At 44.6% G+C, this 20,222-nt stretch overlaps 1 pseudogene; it reads left to right on the plus strand.

Moving 5' to 3' along the window:
- Positions 1-16,322, plus strand: part of LOC107296770 — a 19,674-nt pseudogene extending 3,352 nt beyond the window's left edge.
- Positions 16,323-20,222: the final 3,900 nt, after the last annotated feature.

Consider the following 20,222-nt stretch of genomic DNA (forward strand, 5'->3'; position numbering starts at 1 on the left):
ACACCACCCTCCGCCAGCCCCCCAGTTTCCTCCCTTACCACTCCGCGCCCCCTCGATGGGACCGGCCTTGGCCTCCGAGAGGACTCCCCAAGTTCCCCTCGGGCCAACCCTGAACCCCCTAAAAATTTAACAAAACATCCCTCTAAGAAGGTATATAATTTCCTCCTTCTTAGATCCCTCCCTGCTGCCGCTACGTGCCTTAGATCCCTCCCTGCTGCTGCTACGTGCCTTAGATCCCTCCCTGCTGCCGCTACGTGCATTCATATATATAGTACTAAGTGGATTTAAGACCCAACTACCAATTGACCAAGAAAACTATTTTAGTTGGCTACGCTGAGAGGCATTCCAAATACCTCCAACTAGATCCAGTGTGCTTCAGTTATGTCATCAGCCAAAAGCAGTGAGATCTCACTCTGAATCCTGCAGAGGATGCCCATTTTGTTCACTAGATCTCTTTCCTAGAATTAATGGAAGAAAAACCTCAAATTATTCTTGGGATTATCTGTTAATAGGGAAATTTCTTTTCTTCTCGAGGATGTTGTGTCTTTTGAGGAAGTGGCCGTGTATTTCTCCATGGAGGAGTGGTCTCAGCTGGACCCTGCCCAAAAAGCTCTCCACGGAGAAGTCATGCTGGAGAATTCCAGGAATCTGGCTTCTCTGGGTAAGAATCCTTGTCTGTGCTCAGAAACATAGAGAAGTCATGGGGTGGGGGTGGGGGTTTAGATGATATTTCTGATAAAAAACGTCATTTATTGATACTCTGCCTTTATTTTTTGTAAATAATAAAGCTAGTAGACGAACCCCAATATTCCTTCCTCTTGCTGTTTTCCCCACAACAAGAACCTTGTGACCTGGGTTGAGCTGAGGGAGACTGGCCCAAAGTCACCCAGCCAGCATTCATGACTAAGGCAGAACTAATACTCCCAGTCACCCAGTTTCTAGCCTGGTGCCTTGATCGTTTGACCAAACTGACTTTATGGAAGAAGGAAATTTATTGGAAGAAAAATTGGAAAACTGCCTTGTCTTCCTTTTTACATAAAGGAAATGTGGTTTTTTTTTTAAAAAAAGAAATGCTTTCTGCTCATAAAATACAAAATATTCATTTCCATGCCATAGAAGATATTAGCCAGAATCTGAAGGAGAGGCTCCATGCAGGGATGGTGTGGCCTCTCTTGAGCAAGGTCCTGCCTACCAGGGGTTCAGTATCCACTCCGGATCCTGGTCACTGGCTCCCTGATGGGTGTGAGGTGCTATAAGCAGGACTGGATTTAGCCCTGAGAGGGATGTTCCCTTCCTAGAGATGTGCCCACTTGTGTACAGAGTTTAACAGCCTAAGTTGAGGGTGGGGAGCAGAAATTCCCCTTGGCTTTGAAAGATTCTGCTCTGCAGACAAGTGGGGATGAGACTTTCATTGAAATTCGGGACCAGGTGGATATGTTGCTAACCCAGCATGATACAGTATTCAGTGCACTTAGGGAGTACGTGGCACCATGGAATAGTCCCAGGTCAAAGTTTAGATCAGGAAGAAAAGGTTTGATTGTTCCTCTATTCTTGCTACAGTTTTCATTTTTCTTTTTCAAGGCTTTAAAGGGCAAGAAAATAAGAATTGCAAGGAAGAATGCCAAATGATCCATTCAAAAGAGGGAAAAGGGAACTTTTCAGATCAGATACAGCCAAAGAATGATGAAACAAAGAAATCACAAAGTGGAATGAAAAAAGGCTTTCCGAGGGTCAGTTGGCTTCATAACCATACAAGCATTGATATGGGAGAAGAACCGTATAAATGCATGGAGTGTGGAAAGACCTTTACTTGTAGCAGTAGTTTCAATTCCCACAAGAGTATCCACACTGGAGAGAAGCCATATGAATGCCTGGAATGTGGAAAGACCTTTGCTTGTAGCAGTAATCTCAATTCCCATAAGAGGATCCACACTGGAGAGAAGCCATATGAATGCCTGGAATGTGGAAAGACCTTTACTTGTAGCGGTGCTCTCAATATCCATAAGAGGATCCACACTGGAGAGAAGCCATATCAATGCATGGAATGTGGAAAGACCTTTACTCGTAGCGGTGCTCTCAATATCCATAAGAGGATCCACACTGGAGAGAAGCCATATCAATGCATGGAATGTGGAAAGACCTTTACTTGTAGCACTAACCTCAGTTCCCATAAGAGGATCCACACTGGAGAGAAGCCATATCAATGCATGGAATGTGGAAAGACCTTTACTCGTAGCGGTGCTCTCAATTACCATAAGAGGATCCAAACTGGAGAGAAGCCATATCAGTGCCTGAAATGTGGAAAGACCTTTACTTCTAGCAGTAGTCTCAATTACCATAAGAGGGTCCACACTGGAGAGAAGCCATATCAATGCATGGAATGTGGAAAGACCTTTACTTGTAGTGGTACTCTCAATACCCATAAGAGGATCCACACTGGAGAGAAGCCCTATCAATGCATGGAATGTGGAAAGACCTTTACTTGTAGCAGTAATTTCAATTCCCATAAGAGGATCCACGCTGGCTAGAAGCCCTATCAATGCCTGGAATGTGGAAAGACCTTCTCTTATAATTACTCTCTTACAATCCATCATAGGAATCACAACGGAAAAAGACCTTATAAATGCATGGAGTGTAAAAAGAGCTTTAGTCCTACTGATCATCTTAATTCCCACAAGAGGATCCACACAGGAGAGAAGCCGTATCATTGTATGGAGTGTGGAAAGACCTTTACTTATAACAGTAGTCTTAATTCCCACAAGACGGTCCACACAGGAGAGATGCCATATAAATGTGTGGAACGTGGAAAGGGTTTTAGGTGGAATTGTGATTTTATCTCCCACAAAAGAATCCACACAGGGGAGAAGCCATATCAATGCATGGAGTGTGGGAAGAGCTTTGCCAGGAATTCCACTCTTGCTTGGCATAGAAGGATCCATACACGGGAGAAACCATATCAATAAAAGAAGTGTGAGAAGAGCTTTGAAAGAAAAATTTAAAAACTGCACAGGTTTCCTTTTTCGTATAGAAAATGGATTTCTTTCACAATGCTTTCTCCTGATAAAATACAAAATACTCATTTCCATGCCATAGAAGATATTAACAGGAATCTGAGGGGAGGGTTGCATACAGGAATGGTACGGCCTCTCTCCTTCCCCCTCAAGAATGGGCCTCTTACGGCAGCCTCGGTAAAAAGTTCCCTGATAGTTTTTTGCTTTTTTATTATTCTCTGTGATTCGCTTTGCGTTTCATGTTCAAGAGACTAACTGTTAAGCATCAAGCAATGTTTTTTTAATGGGCAGCTTTCTGTGACTATACCCCCCATCTTTATAAATGCAGAGGAGATTGTCATCAAGGAAGTGGCAGCTCTCTCTAAACATTGGAAAAACAAAAACAAGAGGAGGAGACAGCTGCGAAGAAGGGGTAAGCCGGCAGAGATTTTGAATAGACTAAGGAAAAATGGAACAAAAACCTCTTCCTTCACTCTTTTGCTAATAAGATGGATGAAATACTTCTTTTAAACATATGCAATTCTGTTTTTTACAACTCAGTCGCCCTCTGCTTCACTGAAACCTGGCTAAATGAGTCAATTGATGATAGCAGCATGCATTTCCCAGGATTTCAGATACAGAGGGCGGACAGAATTGCAGAAACATCCAGTAAAAAGAAAGGAATGGCGTCTCCTATATCAACATCCGATGGTGTAAAAATGTAACCACACTAAAGAAATTCTGTGATGTGGACTTAGAGACATTAATTATCAATTGTAAACCATTTTATTCTCCATGAGAGTTTTCCTCATTCATTCTGTTTGCAATGTATTGTTGGAGGAAAGGTCTTCATCATGGTTCATCCAAGCTGGGAATAAATATGGCAACTGCTTTGGGAAGAAGATTGTAGTTTATTGGAGAGGGGAGCCAGACAGGAAAATGGTTCTGGCAGCGAGAGAAGTAGAAAAAAAAGGGCTTTGCACATGTAGGGAATAGGTTTTTTATACCCTTTGGAGCCTTTTGTTTGGAGTTATTTCCTGTTCCTGTTTTGAGGCTCTTTTCTGTGTCATGTATTCTGACCTGAGTTTGGGTGTGCCCTTTGGCCTTTGTGAGTTAATCCTACTATGTCCTGTCTCAGGTGGGGTATGCAGATTTTAGGTCTTTGTCTTCTTAATCTCCTAGCTCCAACTTTCCTGATGGTTTACATCTGCATTTGTACAGAGCTGGTTTCTGCTTGGGGGAGGCAGACTTGGGGCTATTAAGAAAAACTGGGCATGCTTACTAGAGGCAAGAATACTTTGTCTAAAATTTAGGATTTGGGGAGAATCAAGAAGGAAATCATCTCCAGGAAATCTCAGAGCGAGCTTGGTGTCCTTCTCTTCCCGGGCTTCCCAGAAATGAGCACCTTTCCTGCCACAGTGGCCAAAAATGTTTGAGGTGTGGCTCGGTATATGAATAACAACAGAATCCAGCTATTTTGCCTTGATAAGCTTTTAACGCATTTACTCAGCTGCAGCCAAGAAGATTTCACACACAGATCTGTAGGACACAGAGAAACCTCCAAGTGACCTCAATGACTCTCTAAAATAATTCAAATGACCAGCTGTCTGCAAGGAATATAAATACTTCCATTCCACACCATTCAGTCAGAGCTGAAGAAGCTTCTTGGATGAGAAGCGAAATGTCTTCAAAGAAAAACAAGAAAGTCCAATTACTTCCTGAAAAAGCCCCTTTGGGACAGCCATGATCTGGATGACTGAAAATCTCCATAGCTTTCCAGGGTTTGGCATTCACTCCTGAGCCTGGTCACTGGTTGCTCAATGAACTGAACTATTATCAAGCCTTGATATTATGGAAGACCAGCTTGGTGTATAATAAGAGTGCTGTTAACCATGTGTTGTGATTCCTCACCAGCCAGTGGACCTGGCAGCTGAGTCTGAGGAATCAGAGGAGGAGGGGGGGCCTGGAGTGACATCAGAGTTAGTGGAAGGCTGTGAGGAGCTCCAAGACTTACAGTGACGAGCCTGGCCCCTCTACTCGCGCTCAGGCTGAGACACAGCTGTGCTGGGAGTCTGAATTGGACAGTGATGAATCACAGCTGGGAGATATCCAGGATGCACGAAATCGCCGGCAAGAAAAGAGAGTAGGACAGAGGAATGCAACGGGGCGGCTCCAAAGGCAAAGGAGAAGGCATTAGGAAGCCAGGCCTTGGCTGAATAATAAAAGGGAAGGTGTGGGAAGTGCTGGTTGCCAAAGGCAACCGTTCGTGTTGAGGATCGAGTTTCTGTGAATTGTGTTTATTTGCCTTGGACATTGACTCAGGTCTGTGAATAATAAAAGGGAATTGGTTTTTTCCTGCGGTTCCAGCCTGCTTGTTGGAAGAAGGGTTTCTCCTTGTGAGCGTAACAAGGACTCATGTAGGCTGGGAAAGAACACCATGATCGAAATGGATGAAGGACTTCATGGCATGTATAAACCAGACCTGGATGTGACCTGAGAGGAATGTTCCTTTCTTAGAAATATACCCACTTGGGCATCATTTGGTGTCATTACAAGTTGGGGGTGAGGAGCTATTACCATCCAGAAAGTCCTTTTGGCTATCAAAGAATGCAGAGATTGGAGATGAAGATTCTTTCACTGAAGTTGGGGAGCTGGTGGGGTGTCCAATGCACTTTGGGAGTTCATGGCACCATGCAATTAACCCAGGTCAAAAACTGGCTCACACACACCAAGATTAGATCAGGGTTCTGTCATAGATTCATTATTATTCAATTCTGATATATTAGGATCAGTAGGAATCCACTTGGAAACATGTCTTTGCTAAAGTCTTAGTTTGGAATCTTCATATTTGCCAACAAAACACCCAAAATATATTGATTCTTTTGCTAAATTTCAGAAGAAAATATTTAATCATTGCCCTAGCCTTCCTATAGTTTACATTTGTATGTGTGTATGTATGTATGTGTGCGAGAGGGTGTGCGTGCAGGCAGGGTATGTTTGCATCTCTCACCCCTTGCAGCCCCGTGCCCTCAACTGAGTCCTTCTGCGATGGCAGGCTGCAAACTAATGAAAGCTGGTTTTTTGGAGTACTTGTTTCTTTTTCTCAACATGCTGCCGATTGCATAATGCCCTGCCCCCCTCGGCTCCCGCGCCCATCTCCCATCACAGCTTCTCTTGCTCCCCCCGTTCTTTTCCTTTCCAATATCACTGCGTGGGCTGCAAGAGGTGAGACCCCCCTGCGTGCACGCACACACACACAAATACATGTACGGGTCCCTTCAGGCAGAGGTGACGGGGGAGGGGTCAAAATGGTAAGCCTCCTGCCCTGAGGCTCTGACAGTTTAAAAAAACGAACCTGAGAAGCGCTCAGAAGGCAGTCCCTTTCCCAGCTTGCTCCTTCCTTCCTCTCTTCATTCTTCCCCTGGTTCTCCTTCCTTCCTCTATGCTCAGGAAAGGATGACAGGAGTGGGAGAGATTACTAGCACTGCCGGTGGCCATGCTTCTGCCAGCCGTCGCTATCCCATGCAGGCAGGGTCAGTCCCGGTGAAAGGGAAGCCTGGTGACTGCGAGGTGAGGTCAGCGAGCAGGCGTGCTGATCTCCTGGCAGGGGGCATCAAAGCCAGAATGCGCTAAGATCCACAGGGCAACCCTGGAGCTAGTGAGGGTCTCCCCTGCCGTCTCTGCCCAGTCCTCTGGTGAGGGGGTGAGCGTGCGAGTGCTGGCTTCCAGGGGGAAATGGAAGCGCTTCTCCTACCTTTTTCCTTTCTCAGTGATCTGCAGGGACGGTCAGCAGTTATACTGGGCGCTTGCTACCTCTTCATGTGCCCAGGAGCAGGATGGGGCGCCCGCTCACTGGCTCTTTCCCGCCAAAACCTCATTTTATACGCTCTCTTTCCCCTCTCCTCCTTTTCTCTTCATGCCACCTCCAGTTCCTGGAAGCACTGAAAAGCTGGAGCTCAGCACTGGTCCTGAGGCTTCTGCTGAGCCCCGACAGCCCTGCAACTCCGTCTGTCTCTCCCTCAGGCTTGTGCAGCACTGCTGCTGCTTCAGCTCATTCCTCTCCCCCTCCGCTACCACTTCTCTAGGACGGTCACGTACCACCTGCCAGGTGGCAAACTACCACTGATGGTACGCGTACCACTGGTTGAAAAGCCCTGCCCTATGAGACACCATTCTCCCATTCATTTCTCCATCATAGCCCCTTGTTTTGAGGTAAAATTTCTAAACCTTCCATGAGTTTGAGCTTTCTCTCCATTTTGGAACTTGTTTTCTTTTGATGCCTCTTTTTTCCGGCAAGATAATTTCCTCAGGATTATTCTCATTTTTGCTGCTGCCACTTGCTGTTTTCAATCACTGCTAGCTGCCCAGAGGCATGAATTTGAAAAGAGCTGAGTTTGCCAACAACCACATCACACAACCTGGGCTTCAAAGAGAGGCTCCTGTTTCTTTTGAGTCTCCACAGAGATTTTCTCAATATTCACAAGATCGCAGATCGTTCTTCGACACTAAAAAAAAAAGGAAAGTCTAGAAATTGCTCCCTGCTGGAGAAAGACAATGTTAGAGGGACTCTCCATCTCATCATCCCAGGCCCACATGGAACATGTTGATCTCCCCTACACCCTTAAAGCGTCCATCTAGCATTGTGCGCAGGTTCCACCAGGGGGCTCCTGGGGTAGCCGTTTGGAAGGCAGGGCAGCACTCATCCACCCCTGGCTTCAGAAGGGAACTGAGCATGAGCTCTTTCACCAGGTTGATAGAGGCGCATAGCATTTTGCTGAAAAGGCTGAAAGTGCGTTTGCCCTTCCTACAGAGTCCAATTCTGGTCTCCCTCGTCCTCCCCCCTCACTGCGAGCCTTAGGCTAAGCCTTCCCAGGAGTCCAAGAGGCTGCATGGGAGCCTTGCACGGATGGAGATCAAAACCTGACTCCGGAGTTCGGTAAGTGGGCTGGACCGTGCATGGAGACATGTAAAACTTCATCAGGTTCGGAATCGTGGAAATGGGGGAGTTCAGGGTCCCATGTTCTCCTGCGCCCCTCCCCCTGTGCATGCACGGGCCAGGCAGGAAAGAAATCAAAGCTCCGGACGCACTGCATTGTCTCCAGGAAGAAAATTAGGATCTTGCTAAGTTCCAATAGTCAAAGGCCTTCTCTGCATGTAGAAATATTCCTGATTGTTTTCCATTATATTGTTTCAAATATTCCAAAATATCAAACACAATTATCACATTATTCTTCAGCCATTTTTTTAGGTGAACCCCCCCCCCCCAACTTTATTAGTGGTTATTTGATACTTCTTGCTGTTGCCTCAGTATTTCTATTCTGGTATTGGGCCAAGTGTCTGGACTGAGCCCTTTTTCTGGCTGTTCTACCTTGTATGTCCCTGCTTGTCTTTGGAAGGCTCCAGTGAGACGCCCGATTGCTGCATCTAGAACAGGGCTTTTCAACCAGTGGCACGGGTACCACCTGTGGTACATTGGCACTTGGCAGGTGGTACGCGACCATCCTAGAAGTGATAGCGGGGGAGGGGAATGAGCTGAACCGGTGGCAGCACTGCACAAGCCTGAGCGAGAGATGGCTGGAGCTGCAGGGCTGTCAGGGCTCAGCGGAAGTGCCAGGGTCAGTGCCAGACTCCAGCTGGAGCTCGGCGCTGATCCTGGTGCTTCTGCTGAGCCCTGAAGAAGCACCAATCAGCTGAAATGTTGCAGCACCTCCAGGGTCTTGTGATTTACATTCAGATGCTTGGCAACTGATTCATATTTATGACAGTCACAGTGTCCCAGGGTCATGTGAAGTGACCAAAACCTGCTGCAACCACCCAGCAGATGGGGGGAATAAAAACCAAATACCCCCTCACTCCCACTGCCAATCCTCAACAGAAATGCTAACAACAATGAAAACCTTGGACAGGAGGAAGAGCGCCGCTGGGCGGGCAGGCAGGTGTCTTGCTCGGCTGTGGCTTGGGGGGCCCTTTTTTCAGCGCCATTGTAACTTCGAACAGTCACTAAGTGAACAAGTCAAGGACTACCTGTACTTTATCACTTTTTTCCTTTTTATTTTTTTTTTTGGTCATCAAGTTTTTGACACCTTGCTAGGCGACTGGTGGTACTCGGATATTGTCATAGCCTAAAAGTGGTACAATGGGTGAAAAGGTTGAAAAGCCCTGCAGTAAAGCACTATGAAGCGGTATATAAATTTAAATGCTATTGTGATTTTACCTTTCTATGATACGATAAGAATAAGGAAATGTCTAAATTCAATTTAAATAAATTTGATTTATTTAAAGTTAATTGGATTCTAATTACATTTGAGTAAAATTAATTTTGGATTTAAATAAAATTAAATATTACTGGTATGGTTATTTATAAGACTTTTTTAAAATTCAAGTGTATTAAAGACTGAGAAAAATTTGCTGAAAAGGACCAGGCTATTGGCAATAGAGAGATGCTAATTGCATTCTTTTTAAATTGCTTCTTAACTCTATTATCCCATTTCTTTATTTCATTAATTTAGATCAGGGGTAGTCAACCTTGGCTCTTTTATGAATCTCTTTGTTGTTCTTGCAGACTAATCTCTTCAAACCATGGGAGTTTTCAGCTCTTTTGGCTAGAAGAAAATTGGTATTTTCTTTAGCGCAGTTGCCTTACATTGTCTTCAAAATTCCTGCTCATATTTCCTGAGCTGTATTCCCTACTGAATACTGAAATGAAGCCATTTTTCTTTTTCCCCTCATGGAATTTGAACTTTATATGTACTCCTCAAGGTTTGCCTTCCGGCATTTTGTAATTCCACCTTTTCTCCAGTCACCAATNTCCAATGCCCATCATCCCAGGCCCGCATGGAACATGATGATTTCCCCTATTCCCTTGCAGCGTCTATCTAGCGTTGCATGCAGGATCCACCAGGGGGCTCCCTGGGCTGCCGTTACAAAGCCCTCACCTGCCCCCGCTTCAGGAGAGAACTGAGCATGCGCTCTTCCAGCAGGTCAAGAGACATGCTCGGTGCATTTTCGAGAAGAGGCTGATGGTGCTTCCGCCCTTCCTACGGGTGCGATTCTGCTCTCTCTCTCTCTCTCTCTCTCTCCCCCCCCCCCACTGCCTCCTCCCCGCTGCGAGCCTTAGGCTAAGCCTTCCCAGGAGTCCCAAAGGCTGCAAGGGAGCTTTGCACGGACGGAGATCAAAACCTAACTCCCGAGTTCAGTAAGTGGGGAGACGTTTCTTTCACGGGCTGGACCGTGCATGGAGACAAGCAAAACTTCATCAGGTTCGGAGGCGTGGAAAGGGGGGAGCCCGGGGTCCCATGTTCCCCTGCCGCCCCTGTGCATGCACGGGCCAGGGAGGGAAGAAATCAAAGCTCCGGACGCGCTGCGTTGCCTCCAGGAAGAAAACCAGGATCGCCAGAAAGGTCGGAGCCATTCAGGATTAGGCTAAAAGTGGGAACCTGTTTCCAGGAGATGCCTGAATGAAAACATCATGTTAAGCTGGTTTATTGATTCGGGTATTATTCTGTTTGCATTGAATGGTGGTTTGTTGATTGTGATTTCTCAGTTAGCCATAGCAGTTTGGGCCAGGAGTTTAATGAGGTTCTGCTGGCTAAAGTTACACTGGAAGTTCAAATATTGATTGATTTACCTATTAAATCGATTTAGAAAGCCATTCATCTCAATATCTATTTGTGACCTGAGACATTTATGATCTGGATTGTACAGAGGTTGGTTTTCAGGCTGCAAGCAGCCATCAAAATTATTTGAATAAATGAGTAGGAATAAGAAATCAAAAACATATTTTAAATTTATGTATCCAAATTGTTTAGTCCTTGAAAGAAGTTGATCCAGAAGGTTACTATAGATTTTTTTCCACACAGAGATACGTCACTACCTACAAACATTTTCCCCATCTTCCCAGATATTGGTGGGTTGATAAGAATTTCTTATTTCAGTTTTTGTGTGTGCTCAGTTGTTAAGTTGGTCAACCTGTATTTCTGGAATTTTCTTTTGTTTTCCATTTCAGATATATGTTGGAAATCTTTCCTGATTGCTCTTGAATCTTAAGTATCTTGTGTGCGAAGAGGGCTAAATGGACTTAGGAAATTTTGACAGACCTCTTCTGATTAGGAAGACCTGTGCAGATCCATCAGTCTGTTTTGGAGCTGGATTAGAGACCAGAGAGAAGATGGAGGGACAACGCCCAGCTGGAAAAAGCCCTGCAGCTGCTCAGTCTTGGAGCTTTGAGATGAATGGGGCAACTCCTGGGCAGAAGAACCAAGAAGAGGAAGCCAAGAGTTCAGAGGTCCAATGCTGTCACTTCAGAAAAGTGCAGTTCCAGGAGAGGAGGGGTCCCCGAGATGTTTGCAGTCAGCTTCACCGCCTTTGCTGTCAGTGGCTGCAGCCAGAAATACACACAAAGGCCCAAATGCTGGACCTGGTGCTCCTGGAGCAGTTCCTGGCTTTCCTTCCCCCAGAGATGGAGAAATGGGTGCGGGAGTGTGGAGCAGAAACCAGTTCCCAGGCGGTGGCCCTGGCCGAAGGCTTCTTGCTGAACGTGGATGTGGAAAAGATGCAAGAAGAGTTCCAGGTGTGAGAATATAGTCTTAACAGGTCTAAAGAAAATCTCTCTGTATTTGTCAATTCCTTTCTGTCCGAGTTTTCTGGAATTATTAACTCCTAAAGTGAGTTTTCTATTCTTCCAGAGGATATATTTGGGGCAATTCTTCCATTCTGTTTCGGGTTTCAACAATGGACATTGTAGTAGTTTGAAGCTGCAGTATGATAATTCATTTCTATCTCTGTGCTCTTCCTTTGTTTCTCCTATCACATCATGTCCAGAAATCCTTGGAAGCTTCGACTGAGTATCCCAAGGGGGGGAAAGATTCATCCAAACCCTCTCAAGAGCTGCTGTTCGGGGAGAACTTCCAGAAAGGTCAAAGTCAGGAAATCACGCCAGGTAACAGAAGGTCTTTCTGTGTGATGTGAGATTTCAACATTTAGCTGATTCTTTAACTGCACATCATTACAATCTCTCTCTTTAACAAATCTCCTTCCCCCATTTTTCTCTGTCTCACAGAGAGTGGAAAGCTGTCTGTGGAATTTGTAGACTCACCTCCTCTTTGTGGTGGATCTGAAGGATTGGCTGAACCTCTACTTCAGGTAAGGAGGAGAAACGTTGGAAAAGGTCCATGAATCTTGGATGGATTTCATTTTGTTCTAGAGTTCAATGTATAAAATTGCTGTTTCTAAGCAATATAAATTTGACATCAGGTCATTGAACATTCACGCTCAGCTTAGCCTATCCTCTCTCTTCTGAGGGGATCCTTTGTGAGATGCTTTCTCCTCCTGCTTTGACATCAGATTTCATTGACCAGACAGTTGTGAGCATTGGGGCTGTTCCTTCTGTCTCCCAGGGCCATTCTCACATACCATTACAAAAAAATCCTTATTTTGCCTTTTGAAAAGCATCTTTGGGACAACTGTGATCTGGTGACTGAGAATCTCCATAGATCTATATAGTACTAAGTGGATTTAAGACGCAACTACCAATTGACCAAGAAAACTATTTTAGTTGGCTACACTGAAAAACATTCCAAATACCTCCAATTAGATCCAATCTTCTTCAGTTATGTCATCAGCCAAAAGCGGTGAGATCTCACTCTAAATTCTGCAGAGGATGCCCATTTTGTTCACTAGATCTCTTTCCTAGAATTAATGGAAGAAAAACCTCAAATTATTCTTGGGATTATCTGTTAATAGGGAAATTTCTTTTCTTCTTCAGGATGTTGTGTCTTTTGAGGAAGTGGCTGTATATTTCTCCATGGAGGAGTGGTCTCAGCTGGACCCTGCCCAAAAAGCTCTCCACGGAGAAGTCATGCTGGAGAATTCCAGGAATCTGGCTTCTCTGGGTAAGAATCCTTGTCTGTGCTCGGAAACATAGAGAAGTCATGGGGTGGGGGGGCTCAGATGATATTTCTGATAAAAACATCATTTATTGATACTCTGCCTTTCTTTTTTGTATATAATAAAGCTAGTGGACAACCCCCAATATTTCTTCCTCTTGTTGTTTTCCCTACAACAACAACTTTGTGACCTGGATTGCGCTGAGGGAGACTGGCCCAAAGTCACCCAGCCAACATTCATGCCTAAGGCAGAACTAGTACTCCCGGGCACCCAGTTTCTAGCCTGGTGCCTTAACCGTTTGACCAAACTGACTTTATGGAAGAAGGAAATTTATTGGAAGAAAAGTTGGAAAACTGCCTTCCTTTTTACATAAAGGAAATGTGGTTTTATTTTTTAAAGAAATGCTTTCTGCTCATAAAATACAAAATATCCATTTCCATGTCATAGAAGATATTGGCCAGAATCCGAGGAACAGGCTCCATGCAGGGATGGTGTGGCCTCTCTTGAGCAAAGGTCCTGCCTACCAGGGGGGTTCAGTATCCACTCCTGACCCTGGTCACTGGCTTCCTGATGGGTGTGAGCTGCTATAAGCAGGACTGGATTTAGCCCTGAGAGGAATGTTCCCTTCCTAGAGATGTGCCCACTTGTGTACAGAGTTTACCATTAGCCTAAGTTGAGGGTGGGGAGCTATTGCCATCCAGGAATTCCCCTTGGCTTTCAATGATTCTTCCCTGAAGACAAGTGGAGATGAGATTTTCATTGAAGTTCGGGAGCGGGTGGATATGTTGCTTACCCAGCGTGATACAGTATTCAGTGCACTTAGGGAGTACGTGGCACCATGGAATAGTCCCAGGTCAAAGATTAGATCAGGAAGAAGAGATTTGATTGTTCCCCTGTTCTTGCTACAGTTTTCATTTTTCTTTTTCAAGGCTTTAAAGGACAAGATAATAAGAATTGCAAGGAAGAATGCCAAATGATCCATTCAAAAGAGGGAAAAGGGAAGTTTCCAGATCAGATACAGCCAAAGAGTGATGAAAAATTGGAAAACTGCCTTGTCTTCCTTTTTACATAAAGGAAATGTGGTTTTTTTTTTAAAAAAAGAAATGCTTTCTGCTCATAAAATACAAAATATTCATTTCCATGCCATAGAAGATATTAGCCAGAATCTGAAGGAGAGGCTGCATGCAGGGATGGTGTGGCCTCTCTTGAGCAAGGTCCTGCCTACCAGGGGTTCAGTATCCACTCCGGATCCTGGTCACTGGCTCCCTGATGGGTGTGAGCTGCTATAAGCAGGACTGGATTTAGCCCTGAGAGGGATGTTCCCTTCCTAGAGATGTGCCCACTTGTGTACAGAGTTTAACAGCCTAAGTTGAGGGTGGGGAGCAGAAATTCCCCTTGGCTTTGAAAGATTCTGCTCTGCAGACAAGTGGGGATGAGACTTTCATTGAAATTCGGGACCGGGTGGATATGTTGCTAACCCAGCATGATACAGTATTCAGTGCACTTAGGGAGTACGTGGCACCATGGAATAGTCCCAGGTCAAAGTTTAGATCAGGAAGAAAAGGTTTGATTGTTCCTCTATTCTTGCTACAGTTTTCATTTTTCTTTTTCAAGGCTTTAAAGGGCAAGAAAATAAGAATTGCAAGGAAGAATGCCAAATGATCCATTCAAAAGAGGGAAAAGGGAAGTTTCCAGATCAGATACAGCCAAAGAGTGATGAAACAAAGCAATCACAAGGTGGAATGAAAAAAGGCTTTCCGAGGGTCAGTTGGCTTCATAACCATACAAGCATTGATATGGGCGAAGAATTATATAAATGCATGGAGTGTGGAAAGACCTTTACTTGTAGCAGTAATCTTAATTCCCATAAGAGGATCCACACTGGAGAAAAGCCATATCAGTGCCTGGAATGTGGAAAGACCTTTACTTGTAGGAGTAGTCGCAATTCCCATAAGAGAATCCACACTGGAGAGAAGCCATATCTATGCATGGAATGTGGAAAGACCTTTACTTGTATCACTAACCTCAATTCCCATAAGAGGATCCACACTGGAGAAAAGCCATATCAGTGCCTGGAATGTGGAAAGACCTTTACTTGTAGGAGTAGTCTCAATTCCCATAAGAGAATCCACACTGGAGAGAAGCCATATCAATGCCTGGAATGTGGAAAGACCTTTACTTGTAGCAGTCATCTCAATACCCATAAGAGGATCCACACTGGAGAGAAGCCATATCCATGCATGGAATGTGGAAAGACCTTTACTTGTATCACTAACCTCAATTCCCATAAGAGGGTCCACACTGGAGAGAAGCCATATCAATGTATGGAATGTGGAAAGACCTTTACTGGTTGTAGTAGTCTCAATTCCCATAAGAGGATCCACAGTGGAGAGAGGCCATATCAATGCCTGGAATGTGGAAAGACCTTTACTTGTAGCAGTAGTCTCAATTCCCATAAGTGGATCCACACTGGAGAGAAGCCATATCAGTGCCTGAAATGTGGAAAAACCTTTACTTGTAGCAATACTTTCAATTCCCATAAGAGGATCCACACTGGAGAGAAGCCATATCAATGCATGGAATGTGGAAAGACCTTTAGTAGTAGCAGTAATCTCAATTCCCATAAGAGGATCCACACTGGAGAGAAGCCATATCAATGTATGGAATGTGGAAAGACCTTTACTGGTTGCAGTAGTCTCAATTCCCATAAGAGGATCCACACTGGAGAGAAGCCATATCAATGTATGGAATGTGGAAAGACCTTTACTAGTTGCAGTAGTCTCAATTCCCATAAGAGGATCCACACTGGAGAGAGGCCATATCAATGCCTGGAATGTGGAAAGACCTTTACTTGTAGCAGTCGTCTCAATTCTCATAAATGGATCCACAGTGGAGAGTAGCCATATCAGTGTCTGAAATGTGGAAAGACCTTTACTTGTAGCAATACTTTCAATTCCCATAAGAGGATCCACACTGGAGGAAAGCCATATCAATGCCTGGAATGTGGAAAGACTTTCTCTTATAATTATTCTCTTACAATCCATCATAGGAATCACAAAGGAAAAAGACCTTATAAATGCATGGTGTGTGTAAAGAGCTTTAGTCCTACTGATCATCTTAATTCCCACAAGAGGATCCACACAGGAGAGAAGCCATATCAATGCATGGAGTGTGGAAAGACCTTTACCTATAGCAGTAGTCTTAATTCCCACAAGACGGTCCACATAGGAGATATGCCATATAAATGTGTGGAATGTGGAAAGGGTTTTAGGTGGAATTGTGCTCTTATCTCCCACAAAAGAATCCACACAGGGGAAAAGCCATATCAATGCATGGAGTGTGGGAAGAGCTTTGCCTGGAGTTCCACTCTTGTTTGGCATAGAAAGATCCATACACGGGAGAAACCATATCAATAAAAGAAGTGTGAGAAGAGCTTTGAAAGAAAAATTTAAAAACTGCACAGGTTTCCTTTTTTGTATAGAAAATGTATTTCTTTCACAATGTTTTCTGCTGATAAAATACAAAATGCTATTTTCCATGCCAGAAAAGATATTAACAGGAATCTGAGGAGAGGGTTGCATACAGGAATGTTACGGCCTCTCTCCTTCCCCCTCAAGAATGGGCCTCTTACGGCAGCCTCCGTAAAATGTTCTCTGATAGCTTTTTGGTTTTTTATTATTTTCTGTGATTTGCTTTGCGTTTCACGTTCAAGAGACTAACTGTTAAGCATCAAGCAATGTTTTTTTTAATGGGGAGCTTTCTGTGACTATACCCCCCTTTCTTCATAAATGCAGAGGAGATCATCATCAAGGAAGTGGCAGTTCTCCCTCAACAATGGAAAAACAAAAACCAAAGGTGGAGACAACGGGCGAAGAAGGGGTTTAGCGAGCAGGGATTTTGAATAGACTAAGGAAAAATGGAATAAAAACGTCTTCCTTCACTCTTTTGCTAATAAGATGGATGAAATACTTCTTTTAAAGAGATGCAACTCTGATTTTTACAAATAAGCCGCCCTATGCGGCTAAATGAGTCAATTGATGATAGCAGCATGCATTTCCCAGGATTTCAGATACAGAGGTTGGACAGAATTACAGAAACCTCCGGTAAAAAGAAAGGAAGGGCGTCTCTACTTCTATACCAACAACCGATGGTGTAAAAATGTAACCATACTATAGAAATTCTGTGATGTGGACTTAGAGACATTAATCATCAATTGTAAACCATTTTATTCTCCATGAGAGTTTTCCTCATTCATTCCGTTTGCAATGTATTGTTGGAAGACAGGTCTTCATCGTGGTTCATCCAAGCTGGGAATAAACATGGCAACTGCTTTGGGAAGAAGGTTGTAGTTTATTGGAGATGCGAGCCCGACAGGAAAATGGTTCTGGCAGCAAGAGAAGTGAAAAAAAAAGGGCTTAGCACATATAGGGAATAGGCTTTTATTCTCTCTGGAGCCTTTTGTTTGGATTTATTTCCTGTTCCTGTTTTGAGGCTATTTCCTATGTCATGTATTCTGACCTGAGTTTGGGTGTGCCCTTTGGCCTTTGTGAGTTAATCCTACCATGTCCTGTCTCAGGTGGGGTATGCAAATTTTATGTCTTTGTCTTCTTAATCTCCTAGCTCCAACTTTCCTGATGGTTTACATCTGCATTTGTACAGAGCTGGTTTCTACTTGGGGGAGGCAGACTTGGGGCTATTAAGGAAAACTGGGCATGCTTTTCTGTTTCTTTAAGATTCTTTGAGAAACTATATTTTTCTGCCCTTTTAATATTTCCTTCTCTGGGGGGCTGACTTCCCACTGTATATTCCTCCAAAACCTGAATAAACAATGCATTACAAACTCTAGCTGACTTGATTATGTGGGCTGAATTCAGATACGCAGATTCGCTCCTTATTGTGTTAGGAGATTTCAACAGTGCTTAACTTAAGCCAAGACCTACCAAGATACTTTCAGCATGTCAATTGTCATACTAGAGGCAAGAATACTTAGTCTAAAATTTAGGACTTGGGGAGATTCAAGAAGGAAATCACCTCCAGGAAATCTCAGAGCAAATTTGGTGTCCTTCTCTTCCCGGGCTTCCCAGAAATGAGCACCTGTCCTGCCGCGGTGGCCAAAAACGTTTGCCCGTTTGAGGTGTGGCTCGGTATATGAATAACAACAGAATCCAGCTGTTTTGCCTTGATAAGCTTTTAATGCGTTTATTCAGCTGCAGCCAAGAAGACTTCACACACAGATCTGTAGGACACAGATAAACCTCCAAGTGACCTCAATGACTCTCTAAAAGAATTCAAATGACCAGCTGTCTGCAAGGAATATAAATACTTCCATTCCACACCATTCAGTCAGAGCTGAAGAAGCTTCTTGGATGAGAAGCGAAATGTTTTCAAAGAAATACAAGAAAGTCCAATTACTTCCTGAAAAAGCACCTTTGGGACAGCCATGATCTGGATGACTGAAAATCTCCATAGCTTTCCAGGGTTTGGCATTCACTCCTGAACCTGGTCACTGGTTGCTCGATGAACTGAGCTATTATCAAGCCCTGATATTATGGAAGTCCAGCTTGGTGTATAATAAGAGTGCTGTTAACGATGTGTTGTGATTCCTCACCAGCCAGTAGACCAGGCAGCTGAGTCTGAGGAATCAGAGGAGGAGTAGGGGACTGGAGTGACATCAGAGTTAGTGGAAGACTGTGAGGAGCTCCAAGACTTACAGTGGTGAGGAGCCTGGCCCCTCTACTCACGCTCAGGCTGAGACACAGCTGTGCTGGGAGTCTGAGTTGGACAGTGATGAATCACAGCTGGGAGATATCCCAGATGCACAAAAACGCCGGCAAGAAAAGAGAGTAGGACAGAGGAATGCAACGGGGCGGCTCCAAAGGCAAAGGAGAAGGCATTAGGAAGCCAGGCCTTGGCTGAATAATAAAAGGGAAGGTGTGGGAGGTGCTGGTTGCCAAAGACAACTGTTCGTGTTGAGGATCGAGTTTCTGTGAATTGTGTTTGTTTGCCTTGGACATTGACTCAGGTCTGTGAATAATAAAAAGGAATTGTTTTTTTCCTGTGGTTCCAGCCTGCTTGTTGGAAGAAGGGTTTCTCCTTGTGAGCATAACAAAGACTCACGTAGGCTGGGACAGAACACCATGATCGAAATAGATGAAGGACCTCATGGCATGTATAAACTAGACCTGGATGTGACCTGAGAGGAATGTTCCTTTCTTAGAAATATACCCACTTGGGCATCATTTGGTGTCATTACAAGTTGGGGGTGAGAAGCTATTACCATCCTGAAAGTCCTTTTGGCTATCAAAGAATGCTCTGCAAAGATTGGAGATGAAGACTCTTTCACTGAAGTTGAGGAGCTGGTGGGGTGTCCAATGCACTTTGGGAGTTCATGGCACGATGCAATTAACCCAGGTCAAAAACTGGCTCACACACACCAAGATTAGATCAGGGTTCTGTCATAGATTCATTGTGATTCAATCCTGATATATTAGGATCAGTAGGAATCTACTTGGAAACATGTCTTTGCTAAAATCTTAGTTTGGAATCTTCGTATTTGCCAACAAAATACCCAAAATATATTGATTCTTTTGCTAAATTTCAGAAGAAAATATTTAATCATTGCCCTAGCCTTGCTATAGTTTACATTTGTTTGTGTGTATGTATGTATGTGTGCGAGCGTGGGTGCGTGCGTGCGTGCGTGCGGGCAGGGTATGTGTGCGTCTCTCACCCTTGCAGCCCCGTGCCCTCAACAGAGTCCTTCTGCGATGGCAGGCTGCAAACTAATGAAACCTGGTTTTTTGGAGTACTTGTTTCTTTTTCTCAACATGCCGCCGATTGCATAGTGCCCTGTCCCCTTCGGCTCCCGCTCCCATCTCCCATCACAACTTCTCTTGCTCCTCCCGTTCTTTTCCTTTCCGATATCACAGCGTGGGCTGCAAGAGGTGAGACCCCCCCTGCGTGCACGCACACACACAAACACGTGCGGGTCTGGGAGAGGCAAGTGGAGAGCCATGCAGAGGCCCTTCAGGCAGAGGCGACAGGGAGGGGTCAAAATGGGAAGCCTTTTGCCTTGAGGCTCTGACAGTTTAAAAAAACGAACCTGAGAAGCGCTCAGAATGCAGTCCCTTTCCCAGCTTGCTCCTTTCTTCCTTCTTCCCCTTGTTCTCTTTCCTTCCTCCATGCTCAGGAAAGGATGGCCATACTTCTGCCAGCCGTCACTATCCCATGCAGGCAGGGGCAGTCCCGGTGAAAGGGGCTTCTGCTGAGCCCCGACAGCCCTGCAGCTCTGGCTGTCTCTCCCTCAGGCTTGTGCAGCACTGTTGCTGCTTCAGCTCATTCCTCTCCCCC

The sequence above is a fragment of the Protobothrops mucrosquamatus genome, unplaced genomic scaffold, assembly GCF_001527695.2.
Source record: "Protobothrops mucrosquamatus isolate PMUCROS unplaced genomic scaffold, P.Mucros_1.0 scaffold2970, whole genome shotgun sequence".
NCBI lineage: Eukaryota > Metazoa > Chordata > Lepidosauria > Squamata > Viperidae > Protobothrops > Protobothrops mucrosquamatus.